Here is a 22,052-nt window from a genome sequence, read left to right as displayed (position 1 = left end):
ACGATGGGCGGATGGATTGATCGATGATCGACTAATGTCTATGGGATAAATGTTGTACACCTGCGTCACCGGTAAAATGAGAAATTGACTGTCGGCCCTGTGTGACAGCAGGAATGGTTTGATAAAATGGATAAATCCCCGATTTATCTTGTGAAAGTTTCTTCAAGTCAACTGTGCTGCTGCTGCTGTTACTACATTTGTTGTGAGTACTAATGAAAGCGATCGTTTTAGGGTATTTCCCAGTTTGATAGCAAAAAGCTGAAAAATGCAAGAAATGGCCTCCACGGGATAGACACAAAATATCTCCACTGTCACGGTCCAATAACCATCAAGCAGCAAATCATGTGACTGGGCGGCGGCCAGAAGATTGTCGTCTGTCTGCTGGCTGGTTGAGTTCGTCAGTTTGGCGTCTTGTGGCGGGCGATATAGGAACGTTTGGAGGTCGAGGAGGATTTTGAGAAGAATAAAAAGAGTCCGGGAAGATGTAGAGGTATCGCTTCTCGGCTCTCAAGAGCTAAGATCAAGTGTAGTATCTGTTCTTCTCAGTTTAATCCCTGGGACGCAGTTCATTGAACTGCTCTTCGATTAAACGGATTTTTGAACGGTGAACGACGCTAGGCGCTTGCGCCTGCTCGTTTGAGGGTTGTGCAGCTATTGCAGTACCTGCTGCTTCGGCCCATCTCCCACCCTGGTGGGATACTCTTGTTTGTATTAAAGTAGTCTGAAGAAAAGAAGAAGAAGAGGAGGAGGAGGAAAAAAAAAAAAAAAAAAAAAAGACGATGGGCGGATGGATTGATCGATGATCGACTAATGTCTATGGGATAAATGTTGTACACCTGCGTCACCGGTAAAATGAGAAATTGACTGTCGGCCCTGTGTGACAGCAGGAATGGTTTGATAAAATGGATAAATCCCCGATTTATCTTGTGAAAGTTTCTTCAAGTCAACTGTGCTGCTGCTGCTGTTACTACATTTGTTGTGAGTACTAATGAAAGCGATCGTTTTAGGGTATTTCCCAGTTTGATAGCAAAAAGCTGAAAAATGCAAGAAATGGCCTCCACGGGATAGACACAAAATATCTCCACTGTCACGGTCCAATAACCATCAAGCAGCAAATCATGTGACTGGGCGGCGGCCAGAAGATTGTCGTCTGTCTGCTGGCTGGTTGAGTTCGTCAGTTTGGCGTCTTGTGGCGGGCGATATAGGAACGTTTGGAGGTCGAGGAGGATTTTGAGAAGAATAAAAAGAGTCCGGGAAGATGTAGAGGTATCGCTTCTCGGCTCTCAAGAGCTAAGATCAAGTGTAGTATCTGTTCTTCTCAGTTTAATCCCTGGGACGCAGTTCATTGAACTGCTCTTCGATTAAACGGATTTTTGAACGGTGAACGACGCTAGGCGCTTGCGCCTGCTCGTTTGAGGGTTGTGCAGCTATTGCAGTACCTGCTGCTTCGGCCCATCTCCCACCCTGGTGGGATACTCTTGTTTGTATTAAAGTAGTCTGAAGAAAAGAAGAAGAAGAGGAGGAGGAGGAAAAAAAAAAAAAAAAAAAAAAGACGATGGGCGGATGGATTGATCGATGATCGACTAATGTCTATGGGATAAATGTTGTACACCTGCGTCACCGGTAAAATGAGAAATTGACTGTCGGCCCTGTGTGACAGCAGGAATGGTTTGATAAAATGGATAAATCCCCGATTTATCTTGTGAAAGTTTCTTCAAGTCAACTGTGCTGCTGCTGCTGTTACTACATTTGTTGTGAGTACTAATGAAAGCGATCGTTTTAGGGTATTTCCCAGTTTGATAGCAAAAAGCTGAAAAATGCAAGAAATGGCCTCCACGGGATAGACACAAAATATCTCCACTGTCACGGTCCAATAACCATCAAGCAGCAAATCATGTGACTGGGCGGCGGCCAGAAGATTGTCGTCTGTCTGCTGGCTGGTTGAGTTCGTCAGTTTGGCGTCTTGTGGCGGGCGATATAGGAACGTTTGGAGGTCGAGGAGGATTTTGAGAAGAATAAAAAGAGTCCGGGAAGATGTAGAGGTATCGCTTCTCGGCTCTCAAGAGCTAAGATCAAGTGTAGTATCTGTTCTTCTCAGTTTAATCCCTGGGACGCAGTTCATTGAACTGCTCTTCGATTAAACGGATTTTTGAACGGTGAACGACGCTAGGCGCTTGCGCCTGCTCGTTTGAGGGTTGTGCAGCTATTGCAGTACCTGCTGCTTCGGCCCATCTCCCACCCTGGTGGGATACTCTTGTTTGTATTAAAGTAGTCTGAAGAAAAGAAGAAGAAGAGGAGGAGGAGGAAAAAAAAAAAAAAAAAAAAAAGACGATGGGCGGATGGATTGATCGATGATCGACTAATGTCTATGGGATAAATGTTGTACACCTGCGTCACCGGTAAAATGAGAAATTGACTGTCGGCCCTGTGTGACAGCAGGAATGGTTTGATAAAATGGATAAATCCCCGATTTATCTTGTGAAAGTTTCTTCAAGTCAACTGTGCTGCTGCTGCTGTTACTACATTTGTTGTGAGTACTAATGAAAGCGATCGTTTTAGGGTATTTCCCAGTTTGATAGCAAAAAGCTGAAAAATGCAAGAAATGGCCTCCACGGGATAGACACAAAATATCTCCACTGTCACGGTCCAATAACCATCAAGCAGCAAATCATGTGACTGGGCGGCGGCCAGAAGATTGTCGTCTGTCTGCTGGCTGGTTGAGTTCGTCAGTTTGGCGTCTTGTGGCGGGCGATATAGGAACGTTTGGAGGTCGAGGAGGATTTTGAGAAGAATAAAAAGAGTCCGGGAAGATGTAGAGGTATCGCTTCTCGGCTCTCAAGAGCTAAGATCAAGTGTAGTATCTGTTCTTCTCAGTTTAATCCCTGGGACGCAGTTCATTGAACTGCTCTTCGATTAAACGGATTTTTGAACGGTGAACGACGCTAGGCGCTTGCGCCTGCTCGTTTGAGGGTTGTGCAGCTATTGCAGTACCTGCTGCTTCGGCCCATCTCCCACCCTGGTGGGATACTCTTGTTTGTATTAAAGTAGTCTGAAGAAAAGAAGAAGAAGAGGAGGAGGAGGAAAAAAAAAAAAAAAAAAAAAAGACGATGGGCGGATGGATTGATCGATGATCGACTAATGTCTATGGGATAAATGTTGTACACCTGCGTCACCGGTAAAATGAGAAATTGACTGTCGGCCCTGTGTGACAGCAGGAATGGTTTGATAAAATGGATAAATCCCCGATTTATCTTGTGAAAGTTTCTTCAAGTCAACTGTGCTGCTGCTGCTGTTACTACATTTGTTGTGAGTACTAATGAAAGCGATCGTTTTAGGGTATTTCCCAGTTTGATAGCAAAAAGCTGAAAAATGCAAGAAATGGCCTCCACGGGATAGACACAAAATATCTCCACTGTCACGGTCCAATAACCATCAAGCAGCAAATCATGTGACTGGGCGGCGGCCAGAAGATTGTCGTCTGTCTGCTGGCTGGTTGAGTTCGTCAGTTTGGCGTCTTGTGGCGGGCGATATAGGAACGTTTGGAGGTCGAGGAGGATTTTGAGAAGAATAAAAAGAGTCCGGGAAGATGTAGAGGTATCGCTTCTCGGCTCTCAAGAGCTAAGATCAAGTGTAGTATCTGTTCTTCTCAGTTTAATCCCTGGGACGCAGTTCATTGAACTGCTCTTCGATTAAACGGATTTTTGAACGGTGAACGACGCTAGGCGCTTGCGCCTGCTCGTTTGAGGGTTGTGCAGCTATTGCAGTACCTGCTGCTTCGGCCCATCTCCCACCCTGGTGGGATACTCTTGTTTGTATTAAAGTAGTCTGAAGAAAAGAAGAAGAAGAGGAGGAGGAGGAAAAAAAAAAAAAAAAAAAAAAGACGATGGGCGGATGGATTGATCGATGATCGACTAATGTCTATGGGATAAATGTTGTACACCTGCGTCACCGGTAAAATGAGAAATTGACTGTCGGCCCTGTGTGACAGCAGGAATGGTTTGATAAAATGGATAAATCCCCGATTTATCTTGTGAAAGTTTCTTCAAGTCAACTGTGCTGCTGCTGCTGTTACTACATTTGTTGTGAGTACTAATGAAAGCGATCGTTTTAGGGTATTTCCCAGTTTGATAGCAAAAAGCTGAAAAATGCAAGAAATGGCCTCCACGGGATAGACACAAAATATCTCCACTGTCACGGTCCAATAACCATCAAGCAGCAAATCATGTGACTGGGCGGCGGCCAGAAGATTGTCGTCTGTCTGCTGGCTGGTTGAGTTCGTCAGTTTGGCGTCTTGTGGCGGGCGATATAGGAACGTTTGGAGGTCGAGGAGGATTTTGAGAAGAATAAAAAGAGTCCGGGAAGATGTAGAGGTATCGCTTCTCGGCTCTCAAGAGCTAAGATCAAGTGTAGTATCTGTTCTTCTCAGTTTAATCCCTGGGACGCAGTTCATTGAACTGCTCTTCGATTAAACGGATTTTTGAACGGTGAACGACGCTAGGCGCTTGCGCCTGCTCGTTTGAGGGTTGTGCAGCTATTGCAGTACCTGCTGCTTCGGCCCATCTCCCACCCTGGTGGGATACTCTTGTTTGTATTAAAGTAGTCTGAAGAAAAGAAGAAGAAGAGGAGGAGGAGGAAAAAAAAAAAAAAAAAAAAAAGACGATGGGCGGATGGATTGATCGATGATCGACTAATGTCTATGGGATAAATGTTGTACACCTGCGTCACCGGTAAAATGAGAAATTGACTGTCGGCCCTGTGTGACAGCAGGAATGGTTTGATAAAATGGATAAATCCCCGATTTATCTTGTGAAAGTTTCTTCAAGTCAACTGTGCTGCTGCTGCTGTTACTACATTTGTTGTGAGTACTAATGAAAGCGATCGTTTTAGGGTATTTCCCAGTTTGATAGCAAAAAGCTGAAAAATGCAAGAAATGGCCTCCACGGGATAGACACAAAATATCTCCACTGTCACGGTCCAATAACCATCAAGCAGCAAATCATGTGACTGGGCGGCGGCCAGAAGATTGTCGTCTGTCTGCTGGCTGGTTGAGTTCGTCAGTTTGGCGTCTTGTGGCGGGCGATATAGGAACGTTTGGAGGTCGAGGAGGATTTTGAGAAGAATAAAAAGAGTCCGGGAAGATGTAGAGGTATCGCTTCTCGGCTCTCAAGAGCTAAGATCAAGTGTAGTATCTGTTCTTCTCAGTTTAATCCCTGGGACGCAGTTCATTGAACTGCTCTTCGATTAAACGGATTTTTGAACGGTGAACGACGCTAGGCGCTTGCGCCTGCTCGTTTGAGGGTTGTGCAGCTATTGCAGTACCTGCTGCTTCGGCCCATCTCCCACCCTGGTGGGATACTCTTGTTTGTATTAAAGTAGTCTGAAGAAAAGAAGAAGAAGAGGAGGAGGAGGAAAAAAAAAAAAAAAAAAAAAAGACGATGGGCGGATGGATTGATCGATGATCGACTAATGTCTATGGGATAAATGTTGTACACCTGCGTCACCGGTAAAATGAGAAATTGACTGTCGGCCCTGTGTGACAGCAGGAATGGTTTGATAAAATGGATAAATCCCCGATTTATCTTGTGAAAGTTTCTTCAAGTCAACTGTGCTGCTGCTGCTGTTACTACATTTGTTGTGAGTACTAATGAAAGCGATCGTTTTAGGGTATTTCCCAGTTTGATAGCAAAAAGCTGAAAAATGCAAGAAATGGCCTCCACGGGATAGACACAAAATATCTCCACTGTCACGGTCCAATAACCATCAAGCAGCAAATCATGTGACTGGGCGGCGGCCAGAAGATTGTCGTCTGTCTGCTGGCTGGTTGAGTTCGTCAGTTTGGCGTCTTGTGGCGGGCGATATAGGAACGTTTGGAGGTCGAGGAGGATTTTGAGAAGAATAAAAAGAGTCCGGGAAGATGTAGAGGTATCGCTTCTCGGCTCTCAAGAGCTAAGATCAAGTGTAGTATCAGTCGGGTTCGGACGTGTTTTTCGAGCTCTTCAGGTCCAGATCTATATCTCAGAATATCTCAGCGATCAGACAGTCTTAGTGAGCTATCTATGGTTTAAAATCTCTATAAAGTAATTATCTAAAACTTTCTCACAGAAAGTTTTCTCAGTTTTCAACAAAAAGCTCTTTTTAGAGCTAAACCTAAAAAGTCGGAAAATTTGCCGGCTTTTTTTTCATTTGCCTAGAACCTAGGAAATACCCTATCTTAAGTTCTGATTTTTGGTAATTAGCCTAAATATCAGTTATATAACCTAAAAAAGTCAAGGTTTCTCCTTTTAATTACGTTAGAACGCCTTTAGAAGGCTTTCTAACTAGGCCTAGCCTAACCACGCCAATTTTTCCCGCCTTTTTTGCGGAAATCCCCCTAACGAATACCATTATTCAAAAATGGTTCTTTTCAAACAGGTTCGTACCCTCAACTTCGAGGTACAATGCCCAACCGATTACCCCTTCAACATAAGCGACTTCATGAACCTCTTCCGGGCGGAAGGACCATTCTCACACGCCAAAAAAGAAATCTTTGGTATCACTCAAATCAACCACATAAGAAAATTATATTCCATCACCTTCAAGGCAGAAAACAGTGCAGAACAAATGCACTTCTTTAAAAGAAGATTTTCAACAAGACAACTCATCCATCTAAATGATGGTACTCAAATCGGGATCACGGTGCAAGAACCAAGACCCCCAGCAACGACCATCACCCTCCACCCAGTTCCATTCGAAACACCACTAGAAGAAATCGCCGATATTGTCACACAACAACAATGGGGCAAGCTTCTTCGCCAACAGTTTGGCCATTACCGAGAGTTTCCAGAGTTCCGCAACTCATATCTGCACCTCCTTATCGAGGACATTAAAGAAAATAATATTCCAGAACAAATCACAATTAATGAGAAACCGGTTGAAATAATTATGTCGTCAAGGAAACGAAACAGATGTAATTATTGCAAAGCAATAGGACACAACATTCAAGAATGTCCAAAAAAATCAACTCCACCAGTACAATCTGAGCCGACGGGGAAAGGAATCATATCCTATAGAAATGCCGTCCTCAATACACCCTCCAACACCACTCAAAACAAATCAGAAACAAACTCCACAAATCAACAAGACGAAACAACAAGACTCCACAAAACCCCCCCGCAACAAGAACCTCAACAAAAATCAGACGAGCAGGGATGCAGCTCCAAAACCAACAAAAACATGGAAACAGATAGTTCCCCAGAAGATGACGATCAATCCGACACAAACACCGCCCCCAACAACAGCATAATGGATACGGACATAGACACCACCACGTCTATAGAAGAAAACGCAAGATACCTTGAACAATTACTAAATTCAACAAACCCAAGCACCATTAAAACATTTGAAACATTTCAAGTTCAAGAAAAAAGAGGGAGAGGCACATCGGGCAGTGACACTCCCACACCAAAAAAACAAAGAAGCAAATCAACATCCCCTCATTAAATCAACATCAAACAACAAGCAAGTGAAGAAATCTTTCCGATGGAGGGCATTAGCATAGTAATAGCATCAATAAACTGTAATAGCATCATGCCTTCCCTACAAGACATAGAACAATACATAGTTAACAATAAAATAGACATCCTCTGCCTTCAAGAAACCCACCTCATCGACAAGGAAACCATCCGAATGTGGACACAAAATCTCAACCTAGAAATATATCTAAACACAGAAGAAAAAAGAACAACGACAAAACAATTCAAAAATGGTACTTGTATCATCACTCGGAAAAATAGAGAAAGACTTCTTCTTAAAGACCAACACATTATCATCAAAAATAGAATCCAGCAACTTAATATAAGTATAGCAGACAAGGAAATCTCAATCATAAATGTATATTTGAAATCAGGTGGAGCATATCAAAACGTACTCTGCAGGAAAGAACAAATCCTACAACTGGCACAACACATAGAAACGAATACATCCAATGAAATCATCATGGCAGGTGACTTCAATATGATAATTGATTCTGAAGATACAATAAATCCAACCCAAGCAAGACCAGACCAAGAAACACTGAGAAATCTTATCACCAAAACTCAACTATGCGACTCCTACCGATGCTTCCATCCCCAAAAGAACGTCTTCTCATATATTACAAAAAAATCGGCTACAAGAATAGACCGAATTTACATCCCAAAAGATCTACAGACCAAGACCATCCAATCTACTTATGTGAATAACCACTTCTCCGATCACAAATATGGACCATTAATTGCACTAAGATTCTCAACCCCACCAAGAAGAAGACAAATAAACTTATGGAAACTAAACTCATCTATTCTCAATCAGGAAATGGAACACACAAGCACTGATACTGTAATTAGAAACTTTATCGAAAACCCGAGAAGAACAACAGACCCCCTAGAATGGTGGGACTACACAAAAAGAAAATTGAGACAACATTATCAAAAACTCTCAAAACAAATACACAAACAACAAAAGGAAAAAATGATATACTATCAATATCGAAGAGAAACTATCAAAAACTCGACGAACCCTACAGACCAAAATGAACTCATGAAAATACAAGAATCTATAAAGAAAATACAGGTACAAAAAGACAAAGGAGCAATGACAAGATCCAGAACAAAAATATTTGATGATGCCGAAGAGCCAACAAAACTATTCTACAGAAGCGAAAACAAGAAACAAGGGAAAAAAGACATACAATGCTTAATCAGTGCACAAGGAACAAAAATCACACAAATAGAAGGAATTGAACAAATTGCATATGATTTTTACGATCAACTATGGAACCAAGACACACAACCATCAAAAGAAGAATGCCAACAATATCTATCAACAATACCACCTATAACATCAGATAATGAAAAAGAACCAACACCATTTGTATCAAAAGAAGAAATCAAGACAGCAATAGAGCAATTACACAACAACAAGTCCCCCGGATCCGACGGCCTAACCACAGAATTTTATAAAGCACATCAACAAATCCTGCTTCCAATACTGCAAGAAATATACAACAACACCTATCTGAGAGGAATACTAACTCCATCACAGTATATGGCAATCATAACACTACTACCAAAAAAAGGAAACAAAGAAGAAATAAAGAACTGGAGGCCTATAGCATTATTAAACACAGACTATAAAATTCTGAGTATGATTCTAAAAAATAAACTGATACCGTACGTTCAAGACCACATCCTTCAACACCAACAATGTGGACTTCCTGGAAGAAACATTAGAAAAATACATCTCAATATACAAGCAGCAATGGAACAATCCCAGGACACAAAATCAAGATTGGCCATCCTACAATTTGACTTTAAAAAAGCATTCGACAACCTCAGCCATCAATTCATCATCATGACACTGAAACGTATGAACATACCAAAAACGATCATCAAATGGATAAAAATCATGTACAAAAATCCTCAAGCAAGAATCCGCATAAGTCAAAACCTAACCAACCCAATCAACGTTCAATCAGGAGTAAGACAAGGATGCCCTTTAAGCATGCTGCTATTCATAATAGCTATTAACACCCTGACATATAAAATCATCCAAAATCCCAACATTCATGGATGCTCTGTGGGAAATCAGCATCTGACGGTCCAACAATACGCTGATGATATCACATTCTTCATTCAAGAAAAAGAATCACTGAACAAAATAATCGAGACCTTACGAAATTTCTCAAGACAATCAGGACTAAAAATTAATCAAAACAAAACCATCATTTGCTGCAACTCGGACCCACTCTATAATGAAATTAAACAAATCATCCCAAATAGCACCAAAGAAAACACAAGCAAGATCCTAGGAATCATTTTTTCGATGACAGAAAACACCGCCAACATCAACTGGAATCAAACCCTTAACAAAATCGAGAAGATAACAAATCAACACAAATCCAGAAGATTATCATTACTGGGAAGAAAAAATATCATCAATGCCCTCATCCTACCACATATACTACAAGTTGCAGCCATCTTCTACCCTAGACAGAGTACTATAAATCAAATAGAAAACAAAATCTTCAAATTTCTATGGTATCCCCAAATCATAGAACCTCAAGCAAGAAAACAACTTATTGCACCCTACAACAAAGGAGGACTTCAAATACCAGACATAGAAATGAAATGTGCTACAACATACTTAATCTCAATGACAACCACAATACAAGAAGATAATTATGAAAACTCCTTTTTCATACAATGGGCCAAGTACAACATGGGAACCCTCGTAAAACAAATCAATCCAAACATCTACTCCAATTCTATACCGCATCGACCCAAACCAAATGAAACATGGAAAAAAAGATGGGACATCCTTCAAAAATACAACCTCCTGGCCTATAAGATGCACGCGACAACATCAAAAGAATTGTACCGTACCCTTCTGGAACAAAAATGCACCCAATCTGACATCAAAGATGACCAAGATCAACCAATTCCATGGACAAATATTCTTTTAAAAATAAAAAACTGCAACTTCTTCACCCTAGCAGAACAATCACTATCATACAAAGTAGCACACAAAGCCTTCATCTGTGGATCCTTCTACGACAAGAAAAAATTATACAAGACAAAATCTAATGAAATTCGCAAAGTAAAATGTAAACTCTGCTCAACAGAAAGGGACACCATAAATCATGTCTTACTCCAATGTAAAACTACAAATATTATTAGAAAGTACATTATCGACACAATCAAAGAAGAAACCAACACCCAACTTTCCAATCTACAACGAGCCATCATGTACAACCTACTTCCAAATGACATGCCAAAAATCAACATCATCAGGAAACTATTAACAATATACAGAGAAGAAATCATCCAGCTGAAAGAAAATCAAGACAAAAGCAATAAATACATTACCAACACTAACAGAAAAATGCAGGAAACATTATGGAAAATAAAATGCAAATTCAAAATCATCAAAAATCAAGCAACATCCCAAGAAAAGAAGAAACCATCAACTTCACGGAACCAAGATTTGGATAAAATCATCCCTAGATCACCAACACAGAGAAATAAATAAATAAAGCAACGACAGATGACTGACAGTTTACTCTAATTATAGAAATAGAACTTGAGAATATTAGACCATACTGAACTTAACCTAAATAATCTATATATAGGCCTAGAAAGCAACATATATATATATAATATATCCTCGGAACCCAACAAACGACAATATATATATACCTTAAGATGCCTGTCAGCATCACATCCTATACTTAGCAGATAAAATAGGCCTAGTTGATCATAAACAAGAATAATACTGAAATTAACCTAAATAACCTATATATAAGACTAAACCACAATATATATACAATAATATAATACAATACTGTACATAATAAATGAATATATATATAAATTACCCTAAGATGTCTGTTACAGCATCACATACTATAACTATCAGATATAATAGGCTTACTTAGTCATAAACAGGAAATAATACTAAAGTTAACCTAAATAAACTATACATAGACCTAGACCACAATATATATAAAATGAAAAATATGGAATATGCATAAATAAACCCATACCTTACCTTAAGACACCTATCATAGCATCATATCCTATATTTAACATATATAATACTAAATACATCCTTAAGATGTACCAATAGAATAAAAAAATATGATAAAATAATAAATAAATATAAACGATACAAGTAATTATCTTAAACTTCCTGAAGAAAAGTACATAATCCTCCTTTTTTCTTTTCTCTCACCCCCTCCCAAACCTCCCAAACCTCCATCACCCCAATTTATAATATAAAAATATGACTATAAAAAAATAAAAACAAAAATACTGCTGCGAAACTGACATGGAATGATGAACCAACATTCAACAATCATCAACTGAAACCACTTATGAAATGAAAACCGATGACGACCATCCAAACAATGATCTACTACCAATGATGAACCTGGAATACCATCAACGATGAAACAAAAACAATCGCCTTACAAACCAAAACCAAATGGACAACTCTATGCACACTTTATTCTGATGTACTCTTATGTAATGACCATAATATGACTATATTATGCATGGAACATGAACAACTATGATTATTTTGTGAAAACAACATTATTTAAATGAATAAAATCATAATATATACATGATAATGCAACTAAATATGTATAATTGTCACTTAATTTACTCTAAATATCCATATATGTGTGTATTTTTCATTTTTTTGTGTTTTTTACAATGTTCAATGGATCCACAAAATTACTAACCTCTGGAAATCCCCTAATATGAAATTTGGATAAATCATAAATTTTCCCGAAACATCATATAATTCAAAATAACTTTTTCAATTTTTTGTATTTTCCCAACCTTTTTCCAATTGCTTAACTGATTGGAACAACCACTCCACTGATAATTATCAATTAATATATAAATTTATCCTTGGAACCCATTGTAATACTTGTACTTTCACTACATTTGTGTATTATTTTTTTATGTCGAATATTGCCACCAAATGTTCGCATCATGATTTTTTGGAATTCCCCAAATGTGAAATTTTGCTAAATCATAAAATTCCCGTGAACATCATATAACTCAAAATAACAAAATTGCATTTTTTATCGTATTTTTTCACACATAACCAAACGAAATAATTATCGTAACCTATAATCGAAAACTGAATTATTTTGTCTTTATTATTTCAAATATAAATAACGTTAATAGAAAAAAAAAAAAAAAAAAGTGTAGTATCTGTTCTTCTCAGTTTAATCCCTGGGACGCAGTTCATTGAACTGCTCTTCGATTAAACGGATTTTTGAACGGTGAACGACGCTAGGCGCTTGCGCCTGCTCGTTTGAGGGTTGTGCAGCTATTGCAGTACCTGCTGCTTCGGCCCATCTCCCACCCTGGTGGGATACTCTTGTTTGTATTAAAGTAGTCTGAAGAAAAGAAGAAGAAGAGGAGGAGGAGGAAAAAAAAAAAAAAAAAAAAAAGACGATGGGCGGATGGATTGATCGATGATCGACTAATGTCTATGGGATAAATGTTGTACACCTGCGTCACCGGTAAAATGAGAAATTGACTGTCGGCCCTGTGTGACAGCAGGAATGGTTTGATAAAATGGATAAATCCCCGATTTATCTTGTGAAAGTTTCTTCAAGTCAACTGTGCTGCTGCTGCTGTTACTACATTTGTTGTGAGTACTAATGAAAGCGATCGTTTTAGGGTATTTCCCAGTTTGATAGCAAAAAGCTGAAAAATGCAAGAAATGGCCTCCACGGGATAGACACAAAATATCTCCACTGTCACGGTCCAATAACCATCAAGCAGCAAATCATGTGACTGGGCGGCGGCCAGAAGATTGTCGTCTGTCTGCTGGCTGGTTGAGTTCGTCAGTTTGGCGTCTTGTGGCGGGCGATATAGGAACGTTTGGAGGTCGAGGAGGATTTTGAGAAGAATAAAAAGAGTCCGGGAAGATGTAGAGGTATCGCTTCTCGGCTCTCAAGAGCTAAGATCAAGTGTAGTATCTGTTCTTCTCAGTTTAATCCCTGGGACGCAGTTCATTGAACTGCTCTTCGATTAAACGGATTTTTGAACGGTGAACGACGCTAGGCGCTTGCGCCTGCTCGTTTGAGGGTTGTGCAGCTATTGCAGTACCTGCTGCTTCGGCCCATCTCCCACCCTGGTGGGATACTCTTGTTTGTATTAAAGTAGTCTGAAGAAAAGAAGAAGAAGAGGAGGAGGAGGAAAAAAAAAAAAAAAAAAAAAAGACGATGGGCGGATGGATTGATCGATGATCGACTAATGTCTATGGGATAAATGTTGTACACCTGCGTCACCGGTAAAATGAGAAATTGACTGTCGGCCCTGTGTGACAGCAGGAATGGTTTGATAAAATGGATAAATCCCCGATTTATCTTGTGAAAGTTTCTTCAAGTCAACTGTGCTGCTGCTGCTGTTACTACATTTGTTGTGAGTACTAATGAAAGCGATCGTTTTAGGGTATTTCCCAGTTTGATAGCAAAAAGCTGAAAAATGCAAGAAATGGCCTCCACGGGATAGACACAAAATATCTCCACTGTCACGGTCCAATAACCATCAAGCAGCAAATCATGTGACTGGGCGGCGGCCAGAAGATTGTCGTCTGTCTGCTGGCTGGTTGAGTTCGTCAGTTTGGCGTCTTGTGGCGGGCGATATAGGAACGTTTGGAGGTCGAGGAGGATTTTGAGAAGAATAAAAAGAGTCCGGGAAGATGTAGAGGTATCGCTTCTCGGCTCTCAAGAGCTAAGATCAAGTGTAGTATCTGTTCTTCTCAGTTTAATCCCTGGGACGCAGTTCATTGAACTGCTCTTCGATTAAACGGATTTTTGAACGGTGAACGACGCTAGGCGCTTGCGCCTGCTCGTTTGAGGGTTGTGCAGCTATTGCAGTACCTGCTGCTTCGGCCCATCTCCCACCCTGGTGGGATACTCTTGTTTGTATTAAAGTAGTCTGAAGAAAAGAAGAAGAAGAGGAGGAGGAGGAAAAAAAAAAAAAAAAAAAAAAGACGATGGGCGGATGGATTGATCGATGATCGACTAATGTCTATGGGATAAATGTTGTACACCTGCGTCACCGGTAAAATGAGAAATTGACTGTCGGCCCTGTGTGACAGCAGGAATGGTTTGATAAAATGGATAAATCCCCGATTTATCTTGTGAAAGTTTCTTCAAGTCAACTGTGCTGCTGCTGCTGTTACTACATTTGTTGTGAGTACTAATGAAAGCGATCGTTTTAGGGTATTTCCCAGTTTGATAGCAAAAAGCTGAAAAATGCAAGAAATGGCCTCCACGGGATAGACACAAAATATCTCCACTGTCACGGTCCAATAACCATCAAGCAGCAAATCATGTGACTGGGCGGCGGCCAGAAGATTGTCGTCTGTCTGCTGGCTGGTTGAGTTCGTCAGTTTGGCGTCTTGTGGCGGGCGATATAGGAACGTTTGGAGGTCGAGGAGGATTTTGAGAAGAATAAAAAGAGTCCGGGAAGATGTAGAGGTATCGCTTCTCGGCTCTCAAGAGCTAAGATCAAGTGTAGTATCTGTTCTTCTCAGTTTAATCCCTGGGACGCAGTTCATTGAACTGCTCTTCGATTAAACGGATTTTTGAACGGTGAACGACGCTAGGCGCTTGCGCCTGCTCGTTTGAGGGTTGTGCAGCTATTGCAGTACCTGCTGCTTCGGCCCATCTCCCACCCTGGTGGGATACTCTTGTTTGTATTAAAGTAGTCTGAAGAAAAGAAGAAGAAGAGGAGGAGGAGGAAAAAAAAAAAAAAAAAAAAAAGACGATGGGCGGATGGATTGATCGATGATCGACTAATGTCTATGGGATAAATGTTGTACACCTGCGTCACCGGTAAAATGAGAAATTGACTGTCGGCCCTGTGTGACAGCAGGAATGGTTTGATAAAATGGATAAATCCCCGATTTATCTTGTGAAAGTTTCTTCAAGTCAACTGTGCTGCTGCTGCTGTTACTACATTTGTTGTGAGTACTAATGAAAGCGATCGTTTTAGGGTATTTCCCAGTTTGATAGCAAAAAGCTGAAAAATGCAAGAAATGGCCTCCACGGGATAGACACAAAATATCTCCACTGTCACGGTCCAATAACCATCAAGCAGCAAATCATGTGACTGGGCGGCGGCCAGAAGATTGTCGTCTGTCTGCTGGCTGGTTGAGTTCGTCAGTTTGGCGTCTTGTGGCGGGCGATATAGGAACGTTTGGAGGTCGAGGAGGATTTTGAGAAGAATAAAAAGAGTCCGGGAAGATGTAGAGGTATCGCTTCTCGGCTCTCAAGAGCTAAGATCAAGTGTAGTATCTGTTCTTCTCAGTTTAATCCCTGGGACGCAGTTCATTGAACTGCTCTTCGATTAAACGGATTTTTGAACGGTGAACGACGCTAGGCGCTTGCGCCTGCTCGTTTGAGGGTTGTGCAGCTATTGCAGTACCTGCTGCTTCGGCCCATCTCCCACCCTGGTGGGATACTCTTGTTTGTATTAAAGTAGTCTGAAGAAAAGAAGAAGAAGAGGAGGAGGAGGAAAAAAAAAAAAAAAAAAAAAAGACGATGGGCGGATGGATTGATCGATGATCGACTAATGTCTATGGGATAAATGTTGTACACCTGCGTCACCGGTAAAATGAGAAATTGACTGTCGGCCCTGTGTGACAGCAGGAATGGTTTGATAAAATGGATAAATCCCCGATTTATCTTGTGAAAGTTTCTTCAAGTCAACTGTGCTGCTGCTGCTGTTACTACATTTGTTGTGAGTACTAATGAAAGCGATCGTTTTAGGGTATTTCCCAGTTTGATAGCAAAAAGCTGAAAAATGCAAGAAATGGCCTCCACGGGATAGACACAAAATATCTCCACTGTCACGGTCCAATAACCATCAAGCAGCAAATCATGTGACTGGGCGGCGGCCAGAAGATTGTCGTCTGTCTGCTGGCTGGTTGAGTTCGTCAGTTTGGCGTCTTGTGGCGGGCGATATAGGAACGTTTGGAGGTCGAGGAGGATTTTGAGAAGAATAAAAAGAGTCCGGGAAGATGTAGAGGTATCGCTTCTCGGCTCTCAAGAGCTAAGATCAAGTGTAGTATCAGTCGGGTTCGGACGTGTTTTTCGAGCTCTTCAGGTCCAGATCTATATCTCAGAATATCTCAGCGATCAGACAGTCTTAGTGAGCTATCTATGGTTTAAAATCTCTATAAAGTAATTATCTAAAACTTTCTCACAGAAAGTTTTCTCAGTTTTCAACAAAAAGCTCTTTTTAGAGCTAAACCTAAAAAGTCGGAAAATTTGCCGGCTTTTTTTTCATTTGCCTAGAACCTAGGAAATACCCTATCTTAAGTTCTGATTTTTGGTAATTAGCCTAAATATCAGTTATATAACCTAAAAAAGTCAAGGTTTCTCCTTTTAATTACGTTAGAACGCCTTTAGAAGGCTTTCTAACTAGGCCTAGCCTAACCACGCCAATTTTTCCCGCCTTTTTTGCGGAAATCCCCCTAACGAATACCATTATTCAAAAATGGTTCTTTTCAAACAGGTTCGTACCCTCAACTTCGAGGTACAATGCCCAACCGATTACCCCTTCAACATAAGCGACTTCATGAACCTCTTCCGGGCGGAAGGACCATTCTCACACGCCAAAAAAGAAATCTTTGGTATCACTCAAATCAACCACATAAGAAAATTATATTCCATCACCTTCAAGGCAGAAAACAGTGCAGAACAAATGCACTTCTTTAAAAGAAGATTTTCAACAAGACAACTCATCCATCTAAATGATGGTACTCAAATCGGGATCACGGTGCAAGAACCAAGACCCCCAGCAACGACCATCACCCTCCACCCAGTTCCATTCGAAACACCACTAGAAGAAATCGCCGATATTGTCACACAACAACAATGGGGCAAGCTTCTTCGCCAACAGTTTGGCCATTACCGAGAGTTTCCAGAGTTCCGCAACTCATATCTGCACCTCCTTATCGAGGACATTAAAGAAAATAATATTCCAGAACAAATCACAATTAATGAGAAACCGGTTGAAATAATTATGTCGTCAAGGAAACGAAACAGATGTAATTATTGCAAAGCAATAGGACACAACATTCAAGAATGTCCAAAAAAATCAACTCCACCAGTACAATCTGAGCCGACGGGGAAAGGAATCATATCCTATAGAAATGCCGTCCTCAATACACCCTCCAACACCACTCAAAACAAATCAGAAACAAACTCCACAAATCAACAAGACGAAACAACAAGACTCCACAAAACCCCCCCGCAACAAGAACCTCAACAAAAATCAGACGAGCAGGGATGCAGCTCCAAAACCAACAAAAACATGGAAACAGATAGTTCCCCAGAAGATGACGATCAATCCGACACAAACACCGCCCCCAACAACAGCATAATGGATACGGACATAGACACCACCACGTCTATAGAAGAAAACGCAAGATACCTTGAACAATTACTAAATTCAACAAACCCAAGCACCATTAAAACATTTGAAACATTTCAAGTTCAAGAAAAAAGAGGGAGAGGCACATCGGGCAGTGACACTCCCACACCAAAAAAACAAAGAAGCAAATCAACATCCCCTCATTAAATCAACATCAAACAACAAGCAAGTGAAGAAATCTTTCCGATGGAGGGCATTAGCATAGTAATAGCATCAATAAACTGTAATAGCATCATGCCTTCCCTACAAGACATAGAACAATACATAGTTAACAATAAAATAGACATCCTCTGCCTTCAAGAAACCCACCTCATCGACAAGGAAACCATCCGAATGTGGACACAAAATCTCAACCTAGAAATATATCTAAACACAGAAGAAAAAAGAACAACGACAAAACAATTCAAAAATGGTACTTGTATCATCACTCGGAAAAATAGAGAAAGACTTCTTCTTAAAGACCAACACATTATCATCAAAAATAGAATCCAGCAACTTAATATAAGTATAGCAGACAAGGAAATCTCAATCATAAATGTATATTTGAAATCAGGTGGAGCATATCAAAACGTACTCTGCAGGAAAGAACAAATCCTACAACTGGCACAACACATAGAAACGAATACATCCAATGAAATCATCATGGCAGGTGACTTCAATATGATAATTGATTCTGAAGATACAATAAATCCAACCCAAGCAAGACCAGACCAAGAAACACTGAGAAATCTTATCACCAAAACTCAACTATGCGACTCCTACCGATGCTTCCATCCCCAAAAGAACGTCTTCTCATATATTACAAAAAAATCGGCTACAAGAATAGACCGAATTTACATCCCAAAAGATCTACAGACCAAGACCATCCAATCTACTTATGTGAATAACCACTTCTCCGATCACAAATATGGACCATTAATTGCACTAAGATTCTCAACCCCACCAAGAAGAAGACAAATAAACTTATGGAAACTAAACTCATCTATTCTCAATCAGGAAATGGAACACACAAGCACTGATACTGTAATTAGAAACTTTATCGAAAACCCGAGAAGAACAACAGACCCCCTAGAATGGTGGGACTACACAAAAAGAAAATTGAGACAACATTATCAAAAACTCTCAAAACAAATACACAAACAACAAAAGGAAAAAATGATATACTATCAATATCGAAGAGAAACTATCAAAAACTCGACGAACCCTACAGACCAAAATGAACTCATGAAAATACAAGAATCTATAAAGAAAATACAGGTACAAAAAGACAAAGGAGCAATGACAAGATCCAGAACAAAAATATTTGATGATGCCGAAGAGCCAACAAAACTATTCTACAGAAGCGAAAACAAGAAACAAGGGAAAAAAGACATACAATGCTTAATCAGTGCACAAGGAACAAAAATCACACAAATAGAAGGAATTGAACAAATTGCATATGATTTTTACGATCAACTATGGAACCAAGACACACAACCATCAAAAGAAGAATGCCAACAATATCTATCAACAATACCACCTATAACATCAGATAATGAAAAAGAACCAACACCATTTGTATCAAAAGAAGAAATCAAGACAGCAATAGAGCAATTACACAACAACAAGTCCCCCGGATCCGACGGCCTAACCACAGAATTTTATAAAGCACATCAACAAATCCTGCTTCCAATACTGCAAGAAATATACAACAACACCTATCTGAGAGGAATACTAACTCCATCACAGTATATGGCAATCATAACACTACTACCAAAAAAAGGAAACAAAGAAGAAATAAAGAACTGGAGGCCTATAGCATTATTAAACACAGACTATAAAATTCTGAGTATGATTCTAAAAAATAAACTGATACCGTACGTTCAAGACCACATCCTTCAACACCAACAATGTGGACTTCCTGGAAGAAACATTAGAAAAATACATCTCAATATACAAGCAGCAATGGAACAATCCCAGGACACAAAATCAAGATTGGCCATCCTACAATTTGACTTTAAAAAAGCATTCGACAACCTCAGCCATCAATTCATCATCATGACACTGAAACGTATGAACATACCAAAAACGATCATCAAATGGATAAAAATCATGTACAAAAATCCTCAAGCAAGAATCCGCATAAGTCAAAACCTAACCAACCCAATCAACGTTCAATCAGGAGTAAGACAAGGATGCCCTTTAAGCATGCTGCTATTCATAATAGCTATTAACACCCTGACATATAAAATCATCCAAAATCCCAACATTCATGGATGCTCTGTGGGAAATCAGCATCTGACGGTCCAACAATACGCTGATGATATCACATTCTTCATTCAAGAAAAAGAATCACTGAACAAAATAATCGAGACCTTACGAAATTTCTCAAGACAATCAGGACTAAAAATTAATCAAAACAAAACCATCATTTGCTGCAACTCGGACCCACTCTATAATGAAATTAAACAAATCATCCCAAATAGCACCAAAGAAAACACAAGCAAGATCCTAGGAATCATTTTTTCGATGACAGAAAACACCGCCAACATCAACTGGAATCAAACCCTTAACAAAATCGAGAAGATAACAAATCAACACAAATCCAGAAGATTATCATTACTGGGAAGAAAAAATATCATCAATGCCCTCATCCTACCACATATACTACAAGTTGCAGCCATCTTCTACCCTAGACAGAGTACTATAAATCAAATAGAAAACAAAATCTTCAAATTTCTATGGTATCCCCAAATCATAGAACCTCAAGCAAGAAAACAACTTATTGCACCCTACAACAAAGGAGGACTTCAAATACCAGACATAGAAATGAAATGTGCTACAACATACTTAATCTCAATGACAACCACAATACAAGAAGATAATTATGAAAACTCCTTTTTCATACAATGGGCCAAGTACAACATGGGAACCCTCGTAAAACAAATCAATCCAAACATCTACTCCAATTCTATACCGCATCGACCCAAACCAAATGAAACATGGAAAAAAAGATGGGACATCCTTCAAAAATACAACCTCCTGGCCTATAAGATGCACGCGACAACATCAAAAGAATTGTACCGTACCCTTCTGGAACAAAAATGCACCCAATCTGACATCAAAGATGACCAAGATCAACCAATTCCATGGACAAATATTCTTTTAAAAATAAAAAACTGCAACTTCTTCACCCTAGCAGAACAATCACTATCATACAAAGTAGCACACAAAGCCTTCATCTGTGGATCCTTCTACGACAAGAAAAAATTATACAAGACAAAATCTAATGAAATTCGCAAAGTAAAATGTAAACTCTGCTCAACAGAAAGGGACACCATAAATCATGTCTTACTCCAATGTAAAACTACAAATATTATTAGAAAGTACATTATCGACACAATCAAAGAAGAAACCAACACCCAACTTTCCAATCTACAACGAGCCATCATGTACAACCTACTTCCAAATGACATGCCAAAAATCAACATCATCAGGAAACTATTAACAATATACAGAGAAGAAATCATCCAGCTGAAAGAAAATCAAGACAAAAGCAATAAATACATTACCAACACTAACAGAAAAATGCAGGAAACATTATGGAAAATAAAATGCAAATTCAAAATCATCAAAAATCAAGCAACATCCCAAGAAAAGAAGAAACCATCAACTTCACGGAACCAAGATTTGGATAAAATCATCCCTAGATCACCAACACAGAGAAATAAATAAATAAAGCAACGACAGATGACTGACAGTTTACTCTAATTATAGAAATAGAACTTGAGAATATTAGACCATACTGAACTTAACCTAAATAATCTATATATAGGCCTAGAAAGCAACATATATATATATAATATATCCTCGGAACCCAACAAACGACAATATATATATACCTTAAGATGCCTGTCAGCATCACATCCTATACTTAGCAGATAAAATAGGCCTAGTTGATCATAAACAAGAATAATACTGAAATTAACCTAAATAACCTATATATAAGACTAAACCACAATATATATACAATAATATAATACAATACTGTACATAATAAATGAATATATATATAAATTACCC

At 39.5% G+C, this 22,052-nt stretch overlaps 12 non-coding genes across 12 annotated transcripts; all 12 read left to right on the top strand.

The window, feature by feature from the left end:
• Nucleotides 1-492: 492 nt before the first annotated feature.
• On the top strand, nucleotides 493-685 carry LOC143457530 (U2 spliceosomal RNA). Its single transcript, XR_013117222.1, has one exon. It is a non-coding gene; the product is annotated as a U2 spliceosomal RNA (small nuclear RNA).
• Nucleotides 686-1,268: 583 nt separating this feature from the next.
• LOC143457528 (U2 spliceosomal RNA) lies at nucleotides 1,269-1,461 on the top strand. Its single transcript, XR_013117221.1, has one exon. It is a non-coding gene; the product is annotated as a U2 spliceosomal RNA (small nuclear RNA).
• A 583-nt stretch (nucleotides 1,462-2,044) lies between these two features.
• On the top strand, nucleotides 2,045-2,237 carry LOC143457527 (U2 spliceosomal RNA). The gene has a single exon (XR_013117220.1). It is a non-coding gene; the product is annotated as a U2 spliceosomal RNA (small nuclear RNA).
• Nucleotides 2,238-2,820: 583 nt separating this feature from the next.
• LOC143457526 (U2 spliceosomal RNA) lies at nucleotides 2,821-3,013 on the top strand. The gene has a single exon (XR_013117219.1). It is a non-coding gene; the product is annotated as a U2 spliceosomal RNA (small nuclear RNA).
• Nucleotides 3,014-3,596: 583 nt separating this feature from the next.
• Nucleotides 3,597-3,789, top strand: LOC143457525 (U2 spliceosomal RNA). The gene has a single exon (XR_013117218.1). It is a non-coding gene; the product is annotated as a U2 spliceosomal RNA (small nuclear RNA).
• Nucleotides 3,790-4,372: 583 nt separating this feature from the next.
• Nucleotides 4,373-4,565, top strand: LOC143457524 (U2 spliceosomal RNA). The gene has a single exon (XR_013117217.1). It is a non-coding gene; the product is annotated as a U2 spliceosomal RNA (small nuclear RNA).
• A 583-nt stretch (nucleotides 4,566-5,148) lies between these two features.
• LOC143457523 (U2 spliceosomal RNA) lies at nucleotides 5,149-5,341 on the top strand. Its single transcript, XR_013117216.1, has one exon. It is a non-coding gene; the product is annotated as a U2 spliceosomal RNA (small nuclear RNA).
• A 7,362-nt stretch (nucleotides 5,342-12,703) lies between these two features.
• Nucleotides 12,704-12,895, top strand: LOC143457901 (U2 spliceosomal RNA). Its single transcript, XR_013117557.1, has one exon. It is a non-coding gene; the product is annotated as a U2 spliceosomal RNA (small nuclear RNA).
• A 583-nt stretch (nucleotides 12,896-13,478) lies between these two features.
• On the top strand, nucleotides 13,479-13,671 carry LOC143457522 (U2 spliceosomal RNA). The gene has a single exon (XR_013117215.1). It is a non-coding gene; the product is annotated as a U2 spliceosomal RNA (small nuclear RNA).
• Nucleotides 13,672-14,254: 583 nt separating this feature from the next.
• On the top strand, nucleotides 14,255-14,447 carry LOC143457520 (U2 spliceosomal RNA). The gene has a single exon (XR_013117213.1). It is a non-coding gene; the product is annotated as a U2 spliceosomal RNA (small nuclear RNA).
• Nucleotides 14,448-15,030: 583 nt separating this feature from the next.
• On the top strand, nucleotides 15,031-15,223 carry LOC143457519 (U2 spliceosomal RNA). The gene has a single exon (XR_013117212.1). It is a non-coding gene; the product is annotated as a U2 spliceosomal RNA (small nuclear RNA).
• Nucleotides 15,224-15,806: 583 nt separating this feature from the next.
• Nucleotides 15,807-15,999, top strand: LOC143457517 (U2 spliceosomal RNA). Its single transcript, XR_013117211.1, has one exon. It is a non-coding gene; the product is annotated as a U2 spliceosomal RNA (small nuclear RNA).
• The last annotated feature ends 6,053 nt before the right edge of the window (nucleotides 16,000-22,052 follow it).

The sequence above is a fragment of the Clavelina lepadiformis genome, chromosome 4, assembly GCF_947623445.1.
Source record: "Clavelina lepadiformis chromosome 4, kaClaLepa1.1, whole genome shotgun sequence".
Taxonomy (NCBI): domain Eukaryota; kingdom Metazoa; phylum Chordata; class Ascidiacea; order Aplousobranchia; family Clavelinidae; genus Clavelina; species Clavelina lepadiformis.
This window is presented reverse-complemented; position numbering and strand designations above follow the sequence as displayed.